The following is a 6,814-nucleotide window of genomic DNA, read 5'->3' on the forward strand; positions in this document are numbered from 1 at the left end:
TCCAGCCTAGGAAACAGAGTGAGACCTTGTCTTGGAAAAAACAACAACAACAACAACAAAAAACAACTGAGAAAACCAGGGCAGAGGATCTGGAAAAATGAACCCTGTGAGCTAAAGAATGTAGATAAAATCTTAGAGATAAGATAGCTGGAGAAAGGGCTCCCCTAATTTGGCCACAAGTTCCGAGATAATTTATAAGCTGTGCTTACACAAGATACCAATGCATCATAGCAAAGCCTTTGAAATTTGAACTACAATATCATCCACCACCCATGTCTCAGAATGGCATGTGCAGGGACTACTCCCAAAACAGTAGCTAATAAAACTAGGCTAGCATTGGAACCACTGCCGACAGATGGCAAGAGAGAACTTGTGCTTTGAACTTAATCAATTGATTACCTGCTAAAACAATAAAATTAACATTCTCCAGAGAATTTAATGAGACAGAGATTTATTACATAATGTTTAAAATGTTCAGAATAAAATAAAAAAGTACTCAATGGTTTTTTGTTGTTGTTGTTGTTGTTGTTTTGAGATGGAGTCTCACTGTTGTCTAGGCTGGAGTGCAGTGGTGACACGATCTTGGCTCACTAAAACCTCCACCTCCTGGGTTCAAGCAATTCTCCTGCCTCAGTCTCCCAAGTAGCTGGGATTAAAGGCATGCACCACCATTCCTGGCTACTTTTTGTATTTTTAGTAAAGATGGGGTTTTGCCATGTTGGCCAAGCTGGTCTCAAGATCCTGACCTCAAGTAATTTGCCTGCCTTGGCCACCCAAAATACTGAAATTACAGGCCTGAGCCACCATGCCCGGCCCAAAAGTATTCAATATTTAAAGAACCAGTACAATGTGATCGACTTTCAAGGAAAAATATATTCAACCAATGTCAATTCTATGATGAAACAGGTTTTGGAATCATCAGACAAATACTTTAAAGAGCTGTTATAAACAGGCTTCATCGAGCAAAGGTAAACACTGTTTAAATGGATAGAAAGATAGACATTGTCATCTAGAGAAATAAAAAAAAATTAAGTGGATGTTTTAGAACTGAAAAAGAAAATATGAACATGTGAAATAAATAATTCACCCAATGGGCTCAACAGAATGGAGATGACAGAGGAAAGAGACAGCAAGCTTGAAAACATATCAGTAGAAATTATCTATTTCCACTTGACTCCAGCCTGAGAGACAGAGAGACTCCATGTCAAAAACAAATAAATAAATAAATATTAAATAAAATAAAAATGTAGGGTAGTTGCACCATACATTTTGAATAACCCTTTTAAAATATACTCATAAATATTTGGGAGAAAAATGTTTAAATAATAACTAGGTTCTGAAAACTAAGTTCTTATTCTCAAGTTAATTTAAAGTACAAGGAAATGTTACTAATCATGCTTTTAGAATTTTTTTAAATGGTATTGGAATAGATGAACATCCATAGGCAAAAAGAAAAAAACAAAAAACAAACAAACAAAAAACCTTTACCTGGACCTCATACCTATACAAAAGTTCATTCAAAATGTATTACAGACTTATATGTAAAACACAAAACTATAAAACTTAGAAAACATAAACAAATAGTTCTTAGATGTAACAACAGAAAGCATAATCTACTGAAGAAAAAAAAAACTTTTCTTTCAATTGGATTTCCTCAAAATTTAAAACTTTTGCTCTATGAAAGACCCTGTAAAGAGAATGAAAAGATAACTTATAGTCTGGGAGAGTGTATTTGCAAACCAGATATCCAACAAAAGACTACCATCTAGCGTATATAAAGAACATTCAAAATTCAACATAAAAAATAAATCCAAATAGAAAATGGGCAAAAGACATAAAAGGACATTTCACTTAACAAGCTATAAAGGTGGTAAATAAGCACATGAAAAGATTTTTCATATTGTTAGTCAATAGAAAAATACAAATTAAAACCAAGAGAGATATCACTATATACCTATCACAATGGCTAAAAATTTTTAAATCATAACAACACCAAAGACAGTCAAGGATGTGGAGAAACTGGATTACTGACACATTGCTAGTGAAAATGTAAAATGGCAGACCCACTCTGGAAAATAGTTTGACAATTTCTTTAAAAACCAAATATGCAACTGCCATATGATCCAGCAATTGCATCCCTGGGTATTCATTCCAAAATAAAATAAAATCTTACATTCACACAAACATGTACATGAATGTGTATGCTTCTTTTTTTGTAATATCCAAATACTGAAAACAAACAGATGTCCATTAATGGTTTTACAGTCAAGTAAACTATAATACAAGAGTAACATTCACAAAATGGTCAAATAAGAAGTCTCAGACTCCACTCTGCCCCACAGAAAGTTCAACCAGCAAACATACACACACTAAAACATTCTTCCAACACCTAGAAACAATGCTGAGACACTTGTGTGGTATGCAGAATTGGACAAAATTCAAACTTTGGAGTTTTAAGAAAATTCCACAAGATACCAGAGAATACGGGTAGACAGTTCAACAAAATCAGGGAAACAATTTATGATGCAAATGGGAAATTCAACAAAGAAATAAATAACATAAGATATAAATCCTGAGTTGAAGACTTCAGTGAATAACATAAAAGATACAATTGAGAACTTCAACAGCATATTAGATCAAGCAAAAGAAATTTATTAACTTGAAGACAGATCATTTGAAATAACTTAGATACACAGAAAAAAACATTAAAATGAGTGAAGAAAGACGAGACTTATGGGACACTATTAAGAAAACTAATTTTCACATTATGGGAATTACAGAGAAAAAAGCTCAGAAAAAGGCATAGAAAGCTCATTTAATAAGCTGACAAATTGTAAGACAGATATGGATGTCCATTTCCATGAAGCTCAAAGTCCCCAGTTAAATTCAGTCCAAAGTAGTCCTTGCTGAGGCACATTAAAATTCAACTATTGAAAGTCAAAGACAGAGATAATTCTAAAAGCAGCAAGAAAAAAAGCACCCAGTCATGTATAAAACGATCTCCATTAGATTATCAGTAGATTTCTCAGCAGGCCAGGAGAGAATGGAATGATATATTTAAAGTGCTGGAAAAAAAATTATTCAACCAAGAATACTATACCCAGAAAAACTATCCTTTGGAAATGAAGGGAAAATAAAATATTTTCCAGGCAAGCCAAAGTTGATGTAATTCATTACAATTTGGTTTTTTGTTTTTTTTCTTTTTTTTTTTTTTTTTTGCCTGTAATCCAGACCTTTAATTCATTACAATTAAACCAGTCTTGCAATAAATGCTGAAGAAAGTGGTCCAACTGGAAGCAAAAGGAAATTAATTACTACCATGAAAACATATGAAAGTATAAAACTAACTGGTAGAGGTAAGCCCATAAGCAAATTCAGGATAATCATTTACTGGAATAGTAGTATATAATCTTTTGGATTTCTAATGTAAAGGTTAAGAGTCAAAATGATCAATGATAACCATAGCTACAATAAGTTGTTAAGGAATATACAATAAAGAAATATATAAATTAAGGTATCAAATTGCAAATTGTGGGGAAGAGGGTAAAAGTCTAAAATATTTCTGTGTGAGCAAAGTTAAGTTGTTATCAGCTTAAAATAGTCTTTTGTAACTACAAGATTTTATAAATGCAAGCCCCAGAGTAACAAAGAAAAAAATAACAAATACACAAATTAGAAAGAGATGAGAATAAAAGCTAATGACTACAGAAAACCACCAAACCACAAAGGTAAACAACAAGAGAGAGAAAGCAACAAAATATTTACACAATGTCAACACCTGTGAAAACAAAATTTTAATCTACAAAGTAACCAGAAAACAATTAACACAATGGCAAAAGTAAGTTCTGCCTCATCAATAATAATATTGAATGTAAATTGATTAAATTATCCAGTTAAAAGACACAGGGTAGTTGAATGAATAAAAGAACAAGACCCCACTATATCCTGCCTACATTGGGGAAAGAAGAGTCTCTTTAATAAATAGTGCTGGATAAACTGGATATCTACATGCAGAAGAATGAAGCTTCCCATCTCTTCCCATAGACAAAATCAACCAAAAATTGATTAAAGACTTAAATGTAAGACCCAAAACTATAAAACTACTAGAAGAAAACCTAGGGAAAATGTTTAATGACACTGATCTGGGAACAAATTTTTTTTTTATAAGAACAAAAATACAAACAACACAAGCAAAATGAGACAAGTGGGATGATATTAAACTAAAAAACTTCTATATGATAAAAAAAATCAACAGAGTAAAGTGACAACTCACAAAATGGAAGAAAATATTTGCAAACTATGGGTCTCACAAGTGGTTAATATACAGAATATATGAGGAACTCAACACAATAGCAAAAAGACAATCTGATTTTAAAATAGGCAGAAGACCAGAATAGACATTTCTCAAAAGAAGACAAACAGCCAACATGTATATGAAAAAATGCCCAACATCACTAATCACCAAAGAAATGCAAATCAAAGCCACAATGAGATATTAACTCACTCCAGTTAGAAGGGCTATCAAAAAAACCACAAAACAATAAATGGTGGTATGATTCTGGAAAAACAGGAACCCTTTTCTCATTTAATAGAAATGTAAATTAGAAGATGGCCGAATAGGAACAGCTCCAGTCTCCAGCTCCCAGCGCGAGCGACACAGAAGACAGGTGATTTCTGCATTTTCAACGGAGGTACTGGGTTCATCTCACTGGGGAGTGCTGGACAATCTGTGCTGGTCAGCTGTTGCAGCCAGACCAGCAAGAGCTGAAGCAAGGGGGAAGGGAATCCCTTTTCCTAGCCAGGGGAACTGAGACACACAACACCTGGAAAATCGGGTAACTCCCACCCCAATACTGCGCTTTAAGCAAACGGGCACACCAGGAGATTATATCCCACACCTGGCCGGGAGGGTCCCATGCCCAGAGCCTTCCTCACTGCTAGCACAGCAGTCTGCAATCCAACCGCAAGGCAGCAGTGAGGCTGCGGGAGGGGCACCTTCCATTGCTGAGGCTTAAGTAGGTAAACAAAGCCCTGGGAAGATCGAACTGGGTGGAGCTCACAGCAGCTCAAGGAGGCCTGCCAGTCTTTGTAGACTCCACCTCTGGGGACAGGGCACAGCTAAACAACAACAACAACAAAAGCAGCAGAAACCTCTGCAGATGCAAGCGACTCTGTCTGACAGCTTTGAAGAGAGCGGTGGATCTCCCAACACGGAGGTTGAGATCTGAGAACGGTCAGATGGGCTGTTCAAGTGGGTCCCTGACCCCTGAGTAGCCTAACTGGGAGACATCCTCCACTAGGGACAGACCAACACCCCACACCTCACACGGTGGAGTACACCCCTGAGAGGAAGCTTTCCAAAGAAAGAATCAGACAGGTACAACCACTGTTCAGCAGTATTCTATCTTCTGCAGCCTCTGCTGCTGACACCCAGGCAAACAGGGTCTGGAGTGGACCTCAAGCAATCTCCAACAGACCTACAGCTGAGGGTCCTGACTCTTAGAAGGAAAACTAACAAACAGGAAGGACACCCACACCAAAACCCCATCAGTACGTCACCATCATCAAAGACCAGAGACAGATAAAACCACAAAGATGGGGAAAAAACAGGGCAGAAAAGCTGGAAATTCAAAAAATAAGAGCGCATCTCCCCCTGCAAAGGAGCGCAGCCCATCGCCAGCAACGGATCGAAGTTGGTCAGAGAATGACTTTGACGAGATGAGAGAAGAAGGCTTCAGTCCATCAAACTTCTCAGAGCTAAAGGAGGAATTACGTACCCAGCGCAAAGAAGCTAAAAATCTTGAAAAAAGAGTGGAAGAACTGATAACCAGAATAATTAATGCAGAGAAGTCCATAAACGAACTGACAGAGATGAAAACCATGACACGAGAAATACGTGACAAATGCACAAGCTTCAGTAACCAACTCGATCAACTGGAAGAAAGAGTATTAGCGATTGAGGATCAAATGAATGAAATGAAGCAAGAAGAGAAATCTAAAGAAAAAAGAAGAAAAAGAAAAGAACAAAGCCTGCAAGAAGTATGGGATTATGTAAAAAGACCAAATCTACGTCTGATTGGGGTGCCTGAAAGTGAGGGGGAAAATGGAACCAAGTTGGAAAACAATCTTCAGGATATCATCCAGGAGAACTTCCCCAACCTAGTAGGGCAGGCCAACATTCAAATTCGGGAAATACAGAGAACACCACAAAGATACTCCTCCAGAAGAGCAACTCCAAGACACATAATTGCCAGATTCACCAAAGTTGAAATGAAGGAAAGAATCTTAAGGGCAGCCAGAGAGAAAGGTCGGGTTACCCACAAAGGGAAGCCCATCAGACTAACAGCAGATCTCTCGGCAGAAACTCTACAAGCCAGAAGAGAATGGGGGCCAATATTCAACGTTCTTAAAGAAAAGAATTTTAAACCCAGAATTTCATATCCAGCCAAACTAAGTTTCATAAGTGAAGGAGAAATAAAATCCTTTAGAGATAAGCAAATACTTAGAGATTTTATCACCACAAGGCCTGCCTTACAAGAGACCCTGAAGGAAGCACTAAACATGGAAAGGAACAACCGGTACCAGCCATCGCAAAAACATGCCAAAATGTAAAGACCATCGAGGCTAGGAAGAAATTGCATCAGCTAATGAGCAAAATAACCAGTTAATATCATAATGGCAGGATCAAGTTCACACATAACAATATTAACCTTAAATGTAAATGGACTAAATGCTCCAATTAAAAGACACAGACTGGCAAACTGGATAAAGACTCAAGACCCATCAGTCTGTCGTATTCAGGAGACCCATCTCA

Source organism: Rhinopithecus roxellana, chromosome 1 (assembly GCF_007565055.1).
Source record: "Rhinopithecus roxellana isolate Shanxi Qingling chromosome 1, ASM756505v1, whole genome shotgun sequence".
NCBI lineage: Eukaryota > Metazoa > Chordata > Mammalia > Primates > Cercopithecidae > Rhinopithecus > Rhinopithecus roxellana.